This window comes from Podarcis tiliguerta (assembly GCF_965153285.1).
Source record: "Podarcis tiliguerta genome assembly, chromosome: 1".
Classification (NCBI taxonomy): Eukaryota; Metazoa; Chordata; class Lepidosauria; order Squamata; family Lacertidae; genus Podarcis; species Podarcis tiliguerta.
In genome coordinates, this window is record NC_139534.1 from 18,961,530 (window position 1) to 18,974,792 (window position 13,263).

Below are 13,263 nucleotides of genomic sequence, written 5' to 3' on the forward strand. Positions count from 1 at the left end.
CGCGCAACCTACTAAGCTATCCAGAAAGCACTGCTGTTGGCTTGACCTCCTTCACTGCCTCTGCTCCTTTAACTATTATATAGACATTATGAGTCCTTTTCCATTTACTTAATTGACAGTTCATTTTAATCATCTAAGACTTTGGCAGATTTTTTTTTTATAAAAAAAACCAACAACAACAAGGTGTTGTTGCTTGGATGTTTCAGAAAATATACTTTCCGCCAAATCTGCCCCAAAACAACCACCAAGGGTTGTTTTTAATTTGAAAACTAGTATTTTATATTCAGAACAAGCCACCATTCCCAGTTACAAAAATGCTTATTCATTTCTAAATATAGTGTTTTTTTACCAGGTTGGAGGTGCCAGAGAGGCCAAGGCGTGTGAAAAACACACACACAAAAATAGGCACAAAAATAACAAAACTCAGATTCATCAAGCAGAAGGGAAGTAAACATTTCATGTGTGCTAGAGGATACTATGGTTCATTATTGGTGCTTTGGGACTTATTGAGCTCCTGCTGTCTTCTGCAGTGCCTCATAGGTGAATTTTATTCCTGACATGTTATGGATGCATTATATTCTAGCTAAAGTAAAGTCCAGAAATACCTTATACCACTGATACCTTAGCTATTGTAGGTGCTCTCTTCTGTTCTTTATCTAACTTCAAAATATCCTTTCAAATGAGAAGAACACTGTTCATAATGCAAGCACAACATATATGGCAACGCAATGTTTGCTGTTTGATTTGCGATCCATTTTCTAAAAATCTGCATTTTCTTTCCCAAGACTGCAGCTGTGCTTCTCCATGAATTTTAGATAATGGGCGATATCCAGCTGTGACAGCCCACTTAAACAACAACCATTCTACTAGCAGGCACTCTTGTTCTTAGTGTGGCACAACGCCCACATCTAATGGGTGTCTTGTGCCTGAAATATACCGGTATACTGTGCAACTTCTTGATCAGGAATAGCGAGTGTGGATTATGCAGGCTGTATCTGTAACCATTGACCATGCAGTCTGGGATGAACAGAGTTGTCCTCCAGACGTGAAGGGTACCATGTTGACTACCTCTGCCCTAGCACAACTGCTCCTATAATTATTATTATACTAGGTGTTTGTTTGTCATGTGTGTTACTACAGTGGTACCTCGGTTTAAGAACAGCCCTGTTTATGAACTATTTGGTTTAAGAACTCCACAAAACTGGAAGTAGTGTCCCGGTTTGCGAACTTTACCTCGGTCTAAGAATGGAATCCGAAAGGTGGAAGGGCACCGGCGGCGGGAAGGCTCATTAGGGAAAGCGTGCCTCGGTTTAAGAACAGTTTCGCTTTAAGAACAGACTACAGGAATGGATCAAGTTCAAGAAGGAAACTGACAAACTGGAACGTGTCCAGAGGAGGGCAACCAAAATGGTCAAAGGCCTGGAAACGATGCCTTATGAGGAATGGCTAAGGGAGCTGGGCATGTTTAGCCTGGAGAAAAGGAGGTTAAGGGGTGATATGATAGCCATGTTCAAATATATAAAAGGATGTCACATAGAGGAGGGAGAAAGGTTGTTTTCTGCTGCTTCAGAGAAGCGGACACGGAGCAATGGATCCAAACTACAAGAAAGAAGATTCCACCTAAACATTAGGAAGAACTTCCTGACAGTAAGAGCTGTTCGACAGTGGAATTTGCTGCCAAGGAGTGTGGTGGAGTCTCCTTCTTTGGAGGTCTTTAAGCAGAGGCTTGACAACCATATGTCAGGAGTGCTCTGATGGTGTTTCCTGCTTGGCAGGGGGTTGGACTCGATGGCCCTTGTGGTCTCTTCCAACTCTATGATTCTATGATTCTTAAGTTCATAAACCGAGGTACCACTGTACTTGCATAAAGTCAACTTCCGATGGTATGCTTGATCTCACTGTACAACTCCTAGGTTTCTTCCATGTATTGTTGCAGCCACTTTCAACTCCATCGGCATTCATATGAAGTTACAAAACAGTCTAGTCCCACTAATAACTGAAAGTCATAAATATATTGCTGGGGGTGGGGAATAGTTATCTAAAATCCACTCTAGTTCCCCTTTGGCAAGACAGTTGGAGAAATGATGGTAGTCACATCAGTAGTAGCCTTAAATAAGAGTGCATAAGACTGGAGTGGCTGGGTTTATTTTTATACATTTAGCTTTAGTAGTTAACAACTAACTATGAAATGGAGAAAGGGGTCTGTGCTCCATGCAATTCACAAGATCTATGAAGATGACCATGAGAAGTAATCACTCTTAATGCACCTTCAGCACAACCTTCAAAATTATACAAATGTTTCTGTTGTTAAGGGAAATTTCTTTAAGGAAACCTGAGACCTACTAAATCCCGTGTATCCCATTGATTAACAAATGTATATATAAGCAACACACACACAAGTCACTACTTTTCATTATTCCTTACCTTGATACACTATTTTGTTGGGGCTAAATACATACAAGGAACTGCTAATCCTGAAGTATAACAAGGTAAATGTAACTTTATTAAGTGTAAAACAAATGCTTTATTTGATCATTACAAATGAACTTTAAAGGGGTTTTGCCCTACCAAAAATGAGACACTTTGACAAATAACAAGAAAACATTCAATCGTGTAGCATCTTTTGTATCAAATTGTATCATTTTGTTTATATCAAACTGTATCAATTTGATTATGTCAAACTGTATCAATTTGATTGTATCAAATTATATCAAACAGTAATTGTAAACACAATGTTCAAACAAAATAGAGTAGAACTGAGTTATAACCAATGTGCATACAGTGGTACCTCGGGTTAAGAACTTAATTCGTTCTGGAGGTCCATTCTTAACCTGAAACTGTTCTTAACCTGAGGTACCACTTTAGCTAATGGGGCCTCCCGCTGCCGCCACTGCGAGATTTCTGTTCTCACCCTGAAGCAAAGTTCTTAACCCAAGGTACTATTTCTGGGTTAGCAGAGTCTGTAACCTGAAGCGTCTGTAACCTGAAGCGTCTGTAACCCGAGGTGCCACTGTACTTTAGAAGACAGCAGTTTGCCAGCACCACCAGCCAGCCCTCGAGTTATGAAGGGTACAAATTGTGTACCTGTGACCAGTCAATGAAGGCAAACAGAGAGATCCTGGTCACTCTGGAAAATGCAGGGGTGATAGAGAAAAAGTCAGCCCACAGTGAACTAAATAAAACAACACCTGATAGCCACAACCCAATGAAACGATTGGGCCATGCTGCTTGCCAATGGCAATATGATGTGCAGCACTATATTCATGCAGAACCACCTACCACCTCTACTTTCTTCTTTAAATTGAGCATTATGTCATAGCCCTCAAGACAGGGAATAACCCTCTCCCCCCCAAAATCTCTTGTCTGGCTGATAATGAAGGGTTTTTCTTCAATGGCCTCAGTGCCTGGCTGCTGCTAGCTAGAGCTTACCCCCCACACCTGCTTGAGTGAGGGCTACAAATAGATTAGATAGGTGGAATGTCACCAACAAAAGAAATACATCTTAAACAAAAATCTACTGACTGCTTCTTTAATACAGTAGCACCTCGGGTTACATATGCTTCAGGTTACAGACTCCGCTAACCCAGAAATAATACCTCGGGTTAAGAACTTTGCTTCAGGATGAGAACAGAAATTGCGTGGCAGCAGTGGGGCAGCAGCGGGAGGCCCCATTAGCTAAAGCGGTGCTTCAGGTTAAGAACAGTTTCAGGTTAAGAATGGACCTCCAGAACGAATTAAGTACATAACCAGAGGTACCACTGTACCTGGTACTATCTGGGTGCCTGTCTACTGTCTCAGGGCCCCAGTTTCAGTCCGTGGAAGACTCTGATTTAAACAGTGCAACAGGAACCTTGATTCAAGGGAGAGCTCTCAGTACCCCCTTCTATACTGCCTTGGCTTGAGGGTGTGGTAATCCTATTGTCTTCAACGTCTGAGGATGAGCCTCCTGAAGCATCTGTTGCTCCACCACCACAGATGAGCATGCAATTGCAGAATATGCCGCAGGCCCTTTAAAGATGGCTTACTGCTCAAGTCTCCAATGGCTGATACATCTTCCCTATCTGGCCAGCAGGGTCCACAGGGAGCTGCCCTAGGTCCTGATCTGCTTTGATGTGTACTGGAAGAGGCCCAGGAATTATTACCACTTTTGCTGCAGGCCCCAAGCCCCAGCAGAGCAGGGTGCCTACCCACTGTCTCTCTGTTCAGCTTGCAAACATGTAAATAAAACGGGTGTTATAAAAAAAGGTTGATACCATCACCAAGCTTCGCCTTTCACAGAGAAGTTGCAAAAGCATCAGATAGATCATTGTTAAACCACTTCTAATTATTAAAAGCCTGCTGAAACATATGTATGTTAAATACCAGTTTTCTCCATAGTGCAAACTAAAGACACATCAGCTACTCCTATGATTTGCTAACTTCTTAGTTATTTCAGTATAGTGCAGTCACTGGAACGACTACTAGAAACAGAGCTCTGTACTCAAAGGAAGTTTCCTCCAGTTATGAGATACGTGTGGCTGCTTGTCTCATTTGTGAACTTCTCAGAGGCAATGTGCTACCTCTGTTGGGAACAGTAGGATGAGCTACAGGGACCGTTTCTTCATGACAGCAAGGCAATATTGCTCTCTTTAAGGGCATCGCATTGAGACAAAAGTTTCAAATTTCTATTAGAGCAACAGAAGGGGGAAAAACGATAAAAGACACAGAGATCGTTATGAATATAGATGTTTTCCCATCCTTCTCCAGTTTTAACATTTAGGCAGAGGAAAGCTTAATGAATGTCAAAACTTTCAAGACTGCAATTAACCTTCTTTGTTCTGACCGACTTTCATCCCTTGCATGGAAATGAGTTTTACATTGACTTTTGTATGTTCATTTATCACTAGATCGAGCTGGAGTGACATTAGGAAATATATGCTATTGACTGAGTTGAAGAAATGTCACAGCAGCTTAATTCTTCAATGTTTTAACTTTGCCCCTCTTCTACAACTCTGGAACCCAGAGCTCAAGGTTTGTTTAAGGTTGCCATATCTTCAAAAGTGAAAATCAGGACAGAGTTGTGGGGTTTTGCAGGGGGGGGGGTGGACCAAAGTTGTTGCTTTTTTAGTAAAAGCTACAAGAATTATTGAGTTTGGGAACTTTTTTAAAAAGGCATTTTTGGCACGATTTAACCCCCCCCTTGCCGGTTTTCCAGGACATTTGCCTAATTTCCAGGACCCCATTTCCAGTGGCAAATTCCAGGGCATGTCCTAGAAAATCAGGACATATGGCAGCCCTAGGTTTGTTACTGCAGCACTTCTCAAACGAGAAACTAATGTGGATGCCCCATCCCCCCACAAGTCCTGTGTCTTATGGAATTAAGTCACATGTGGTGCTTTTGTCTGTATATGCACAGAAGGTTGACTTTGCAAAACTATCCCTGTGTTCATTAGTCCCAGCAGTGGTGTCAGTTTTGTTCTCAAGACACTGAGCACATTGGCTGAGCCAGCAGAAGATGGTCACTGTGGGACAACAAAAAGCAAATATCCTTTTCTCTAATTCTCAAACCACTCATCGTACCCTTCTTCAGAATTCAAGATACATTTCGCTTTCAAATGTGCTCATTTGTTGCTATTTTTGACAGTAGCTTTTAGGCTACAATCATAAGCACACTTGCTAGAGAGATTCGCTGAATTTAGAGGTTATTATTCATCAGAAAGCTTGCCTAGGATTGCTACTGTATGTGCAACGTAAAAAAAAAGCAGATTGAGGAGGTGCACACACACACACAGACACACCCCACATCTTCCCCTGTAAGACAATAAAGGATTTTAAAAATGCATTCTAGTCAACAGAGCATAATGCCAGTTCTTCCCACACGACTATACCATCAAAAAGAGGACAGGCAAACGGCAAGCTACACATGTCAGTACTGCAACCCTGCATGCGAAGTTTTACCGGACTTAAAGGGGCAAGTGTCTACAGATCCGCAGCCTGAATCATATCAAATCACCCATGCATGAGGCAAACAGTTTGCACCAAAAAGAGCGAATACTTCCTGTACCGTGGAAGCATCTTCCTGCCTTCGGGTCTCTTTCCATAAGCATTGCGTGCTACACCAGATTCCTTTTCTAACCCCTCCAAAGCCTCGTTCCCAAGCAGATCCCTCCCGGGTGGGGGGTGGGGAGCGAGGGAGAATCCACCTGATTGGCACTTGCTGATACTCACTCTATCCCTGGATCGCAGCCTGCGGCACAAGTATTTATATATATATATATATATATATATATATGCTTTCGTAGATTTTCACGGGTACAGGAATGCAGGTTTTGGTGTCCTCGGGTGTCTTCCCGTGTAAAAGTTGGGGTGTCTAGGCGACGTTTCGACGAGGTCTCACTCGTCATCTTCAGGCTGGTGCTTTCGGCTTCTTGTTACTGGAACAGAGCAGGATCTCAGTGTTTGAGTTCCTATAAATACTGTTGAGGAGGTGTGGTGTATAGCCTCCAATGTTCTGGGCAGAGAGGAGGTTCCCAGGCTAGTGTGCCTTTTCTTCTTTTGTTCCTTAATTACTTGAGGGATATCTTGAGTGATTTCTTGAGTGATTTCCTGAATCCCACTTAGGTGGGTCATTAGGTGTGGATTAGTTGCTAAAGCCTTCGTGTCTTGAACTCTTGAACTTTGTGAAGAGTTTTTCTGAGAAGATGGCTGTACTGCATTTGGTTGTGCTCTGGCTTGGCTTCGTGTATAGGGGCGAGCTGTGGTTTTGTGGCCTGTGCCAGCCAGATCTGTGTAGGGATTGCAGGGGGGTGCAGCATCCGGAGGTGCCACCCTGGTTTGGCTACTGGATGGTGTCTGTAATTTATCTGTGGAGAGGGTCTGGGTTTGGGTCTGGTGTGGTTGATTGGTGATGGCGTTCTGTGTGCCTCTGGATCTGGTGTCAGATTTTGTGGGGAGGGCTAATTTCCAGATGTCTGGCAAGCGGGATGTGTCGTCACGCTTGTTCATGTTGTGAGGGTGTTTCTCTATCTCGATGGCTTCCATGATTATTCTCTTGTGGTGATGTTCCATGTTAAAGAGCAATTTGGAATCTGCAAAATTAATTTCGTGTCCTGTTTCTTTCATGTGTTGGAAAAGAGAAGAAGTTTTTTCTTCTTTTTTGACGGCATTCTTGTGTTCTGCGATCCGTGCATTTATTCGTCTGTTTGTTTGTCCAATGTACGTGGCTGGGCAGACTTTGCAGGGTATTTCATAGACCCCTTGGTTTTCCAACTGAATTTTATCCTTGGGGTTTCTGAGGATATTGGCTATTTTTTGGTTGGTGCAAAAGGCTGTTTTGATATTGTGTTTATGGAGGATTTTGCTAATTTTATCTGTAGTGCCCTTGATATAAGGAAGGAGGGCTATGCCATTGTTTTCTTCTGTGTCTTGGTTTTTGGGGGGTGTTTCTTTTTGGATTAGCTTCGTAACCCTGTTTTGCTGGTATCCATTGGCAATTAACACATTTGAGAGATTCTGTAACTCAGTTGTCAAGTGGTCTTCGTCAGCCAGGCGTTTGGTTCTGGAGATGAGAGTCTTGGCTACGGAGTTTATTTGTGCAGGGTGGTGGTGTGATTGTGCATGTAAGTAGCGGTTGGTGTGTGTTTTTTTCCGGTAGATAGTGTGTCCTAGGGAGCCATCAGGTTTTTTGTAGATTAGGACGTCAAGGAAGGGAAGTTGGTTGTTGGCTTCTATTTCCATAGTGAATTGTATTTTGGGGTGTAGGCTGTTGAGATGTGTGAGGAAGCTATCCAGTTTTTCCTTCCCGTGTGGCCAAATTACAAAGGTGTCGTCAACATATCTGAGCCAAAGTTTGGGTTTGTGTTCTGACTTGTCTAAAGCATTGGTTTCAAAGTGTTCCATGTACAGGTTAGCGATGACCGGTGAGAGGGGTGATCCCATAGGTGCTCCTTCTATCTGTTTGTATCTTTGTCCATTGTGGATGAAGTACGTGTTGGTTAGGCAGTGGTTGGTCAGGTCCAAGATGTATTCGGGGGGATTGTATTTGTTTTGAATGGCTGTCAAGGCTTCATTAATGGGCACTTGTGTGAAGAGAGATACAACATCGAAGCTCACAAGTAGGTCATTGGGTTGTAGGTTTTGCTTCTTTATTGTTTCTATGAACTGGAAGGAGTTTGGAACGTGTGAAGAGATGGATTCTGCATAGGGCTGAAGTTGCTTGGCGAGAAATTTAGCGAGATTTTGTAGAGGTGAGCCTATGGAGCTGACTATTGGTCTGAGTGGTGTTCCTTCTTTGTGTATCTTGGGGAGGCCGTAGAGTTTGGGGCATCTGGATGATTTTTCTCTGGGGATGATTCTTAGCTGGATTTCTTCACTGATAGGAGAGGCTTTTATTTTGGATTTGGTGGTTTTTTCCAGATAGGTGGTGGGATCTGACCAACAAAGATCTACTCACTCTTCACCTCAAACTCTGTAACAAAATCCACCCTGCACTCTGGGACAAATGCAAACAACTAGCCGTCTGGAGAGCTGAAACGGAGACCTCACACAAGACAGACACACACACCAACAAACTCCACAAACTAGAGAAACGCCAGAAGCCCAGCCACCCTCCACAACAACCCATGAAACAAACAGTACATAACATATCAGACAGGATCCTCACCTCAACTGAAACCAAAGTACTCTCCAAAGGTTTCAACTTTGCAGTCGCCCCGAGACGCATCCCCACGGAAAACATCATATGCGGAGTCGAAGCTAGCCTAACCAAAATCAATCCAGATGAAGCCAATAAAATCAGACTTGAAGTCACCAACATCCTCTGCTCCAGCAAACCACCCAGAAGCAATTTACACAAAGAAGAACAGAAAGCACTCACCAACCTAAGGAAAGACAACAACATAATCATTCTCCCAGCAGACAAAGGTAATGCCACTGTTGTGATGAACACATCGGACTACCAAGCAAAACTATCAAATCTACTCCAAGACCCTACCTACCAACCTATAAAAACAGATCCCACCACCTATCTGGAAAAAACCACCAAATCCAAAATAAAAGCCTCTCCTATCAGTGAAGAAATCCAGCTAAGAATCATCCCCAGAGAAAAATCATCCAGATGCCCCAAACTCTACGGCCTCCCCAAGATACACAAAGAAGGAACACCACTCAGACCAATAGTCAGCTCCATAGGCTCACCTCTACAAAATCTCGCTAAATTTCTCGCCAAGCAACTTCAGCCCTATGCAGAATCCATCTCTTCACACGTTCCAAACTCCTTCCAGTTCATAGAAACAATAAAGAAGCAAAACCTACAACCCAATGACCTACTTGTGAGCTTCGATGTTGTATCTCTCTTCACACAAGTGCCCATTAATGAAGCCTTGACAGCCATTCAAAACAAATACAATCCCCCCGAATACATCTTGGACCTGACCAACCACTGCCTAACCAACACGTACTTCATCCACAATGGACAAAGATACAAACAGATAGAAGGAGCACCTATGGGATCACCCCTCTCACCGGTCATCGCTAACCTGTACATGGAACACTTTGAAACCAATGCTTTAGACAAGTCAGAACACAAACCCAAACTTTGGCTCAGATATGTTGACGACACCTTTGTAATTTGGCCACACGGGAAGGAAAAACTGGATAGCTTCCTCACACATCTCAACAGCCTACACCCCAAAATACAATTCACTATGGAAATAGAAGCCAACAACCAACTTCCCTTCCTTGACGTCCTAATCTACAAAAAACCTGATGGCTCCCTAGGACACACTATCTACCGGAAAAAAACACACACCAACCGCTACTTACATGCACAATCACACCACCACCCTGCACAAATAAACTCCGTAGCCAAGACTCTCATCTCCAGAACCAAACGCCTGGCTGACGAAGACCACTTGACAACTGAGTTACAGAATCTCTCAAATGTGTTAATTGCCAATGGATACCAGCAAAACAGGGTTACGAAGCTAATCCAAAAAGAAACACCCCCCAAAAACCAAGACACAGAAGAAAACAATGGCATAGCCCTCCTTCCTTATATCAAGGGCACTACAGATAAAATTAGCAAAATCCTCCATAAACACAATATCAAAACAGCCTTTTGCACCAACCAAAAAATAGCCAATATCCTCAGAAACCCCAAGGATAAAATTCAGTTGGAAAACCAAGGGGTCTATGAAATACCCTGCAAAGTCTGCCCAGCCACGTACATTGGACAAACAAACAGACGAATAAATGCACGGATCGCAGAACACAAGAATGCCGTCAAAAAAGAAGAAAAAACTTCTTCTCTTTTCCAACACATGAAAGAAACAGGACACGAAATTAATTTTGCAGATTCCAAATTGCTCTTTAACATGGAACATCACCACAAGAGAATAATCATGGAAGCCATCGAGATAGAGAAACACCCTCACAACATGAACAAGCGTGACGACACATCCCGCTTGCCAGACATCTGGAAATTAGCCCTCCCCACAAAATCTGACACCAGATCCAGAGGCACACAGAACGCCATCACCAATCAACCACACCAGACCCAAACCCAGACCCTCTCCACAGATAAATTACAGACACCATCCAGTAGCCAAACCAGGGTGGCACCTCCGGATGCTGCACCCCCCTGCAATCCCTACACAGATCTGGCTGGCACAGGCCACAAAACCACAGCTCGCCCCTATACACGAAGCCAAGCCAGAGCACAACCAAATGCAGTACAGCCATCTTCTCAGAAAAACTCTTCACAAAGTTCAAGAGTTCAAGACACGAAGGCTTTAGCAACTAATCCACACCTAATGACCCACCTAAGTGGGATTCAGGAAATCACTCAAGAAATCACTCAAGATATCCCTCAAGTAATTAAGGAACAAAAGAAGAAAAGGCACACTAGCCTGGGAACCTCCTCTCTGCCCAGAACATTGGAGGCTATACACCACACCTCCTCAACAGTATTTATAGGAACTCAAACACTGAGATCCTGCTCTGTTCCAGTAACAAGAAGCCGAAAGCACCAGCCTGAAGATGACGAGTGAGACCTCGTCGAAACGTCGCCTAGACACCCCAACTTTTACACGGGAAGACACCCGAGGACACCAAAACCTGCATATATATATATATATATATATATATATATATACCCACAACTGCAGCCTTAGATAATTACTACCTACCCCGCAGACCTCTCTTATAAACAAACAGGCAGGGAAAGCCGCCGCGCGTTTCGCAAGCGGCCGGGCAGAGGCGCAGCTCCACCCGAGCAAAGCGCGATCCACAAAGCGCTTAAGCAGAGTACCCAAAAAAAGTCGGTGGCGGGACCGTGCTCATCCTCCAAGCACACGGTCACCCCGGTTACACCCGAAGGCGGTTGGGGGGGGGCGGCTCACACAGAAGTCCCATTGGGGATCGCAACCTTTACACAGGAGGATCGCAACCATTACACAGGAGCGGAGATCTTGCTGCCAGCTAGCTCGCAAAAAAAAAAAAAAAAAACACAACACAAAAAACACACACAACCCGCTGCAGAGATGGAGGAACCGGCTAACAACTCGAATACAATATCGGGTCGGGAGGGGGACAGGTAAGCCCCGCCCCGCATAACCGATCACGTGACTCGGTGCGCGATTCTGATGGCAATGCCCATCAACTTGGGATGGGGGGTGGGGTTCAAGTATTTTCTATGGGGGGGGGGAGAGACTGGGACCCTAGAAGTTGGAGAGCGGAGCCAAAGCGCAAGGGGAACTTTTGGGTTTCCGCCGGCTCAAGAAGGCGACGCCTTCCCTCCCCCTCCCCCTGTTTCCTCACGACAGAAGAAATGCTGCAAAAGCCCGCGGGGGTGTTTGGGGTGGGGGGGTGGCGGGGAAGGCGGCGGCTGGAGAAGTTCCACAGCCCAGCGGGACTCCGCTGAGAGCCGAGGGAAGGGGCGCTTTCTCTCGGCTCTCTCCAAGTCGCCCTTCCCAAAAGTTTCGGGGGAGATGGGGAGGGGGCTGGCGGTGTGAGGGAGGGGGGGAAACCGCCGCCGCCGCCGCCTGGTCTTCCCGCCAAGCGCCTTCTCTCCCTCAGCCAGCGTCGCCGAGAGGCCCCCGCGCCGCGTTCCACAGGCTTCCCTCTCCGCCAAAGGGAAGCCAGCCGCTGCCGGGCAGCTGCTCTCGTCTCCAAGCAAAAGCAAAGTCGAAGAAGAACCCACCCCCTCCGAAGCTCGTCGTCGTCGTCCTCCTCTCGGATAAAAAAGGAATCCCAGCGCGTCCTCTCAAGTTCACCTCTCCATCCGCACAAACTCCGCAGAGTTCCGGCGAGTTCTCCTCCCCTCAGGGAGCGCGCTGCTCCTGGCTTGCTCTTCCTTTCTCTGGAGGGAGCGCGGCGGAGGCTCGACGCCACGAAACTTCGCCCGAAAGAGAGAGAGAGAGATGGAGACGGGGAGAGGGGAGCGCAGCCGGCGAAGTGGAGGAGGCGCACGCGCGGCAGGGGAAAGCGCCTCAGCGAGTCGCCTCAGCGGCAGGCGGCCAGCCTCCTTGGCTTCAAGCGCGGAGCCTCCGCGGCGGAGGGGAAAGTTTCGTGACGTCACGCGGGCCGGGGGCCGGCGCGCTTCCCCGCCTCGCCTCGCCTCGCTCCCCTCCCTCCCGCTCCGCAGCGCTTCGGCCGGCGTGGCGCACGCTCGCTCGCCGCCGGGCTCCCCTCGGCCTGAGGCGGGAGGGCGGCGGAGGGGAGCGGCCGGCCGCGCCGGCGGCCTCTGGGCTTTGCGCGCTCGCCTTCTTTTTCTCCCGCCGCCGCCTCTTCTTCTTCTTAGATCTTGGCGGGAAACTCCTGAAAGGCGAAGGCGAACTTTACGACCGGGGGTTTCCTCAGAAACTTTTTATTTTATTTCTTTTTTTAAAAAAAAAAACCTCATTTTTTCCATTTTTTTATTGGTTTTCACAATATTATAAACAAACACATAAGGCAAACAAACATAAATCATAGCCTTGTTGAAAATTACACTTGTTAACATTGTTAAGTGACTTCCTCGCTTCCCCTTGGTTGAATTTCATTGCATGTCCTTTTAACGGTTTTCCAAATCACAGTTCTTATAAGATTTAACTTAAACATTAACATCCTTAGATCTTCACATTAAGAAATTAAACATATTAATTCATCACTTAACATAAATAAAATCCTAAGCCAATTAAGTATCTGCAAGCTGTTTCAGTTAATTTAACTTAACATATTTAACTAAGTAATCATTAAATTTAATCCACTCTTCCTGATACTCCTCCTCCTTCTGGTCGGGGACTC

At 45.4% G+C, this 13,263-nt stretch overlaps 1 protein-coding gene across 6 annotated transcripts in view; it reads right to left on the bottom strand.

Annotated features, from left to right (window-relative positions):
- The window catches only part of GULP1 (GULP PTB domain containing engulfment adaptor 1), a 192,707-nt gene extending 180,158 nt beyond the window's left edge, over positions 1–12,549 (bottom strand). For 5 of the 6 annotated variants that reach the window (XM_083412318.1, XM_083412316.1, XM_083412315.1 and 2 more), the window contains exon 1: positions 12,179–12,549. The gene's annotated coding sequence lies outside the window, so the exon portion shown is untranslated. The remainder of the gene's footprint in view (positions 1–12,178) is intronic. The other variant, XM_083412314.1, reaches the window with a different exon arrangement.
- Between the last annotated feature and the right edge of the window lie 714 nt (positions 12,550–13,263).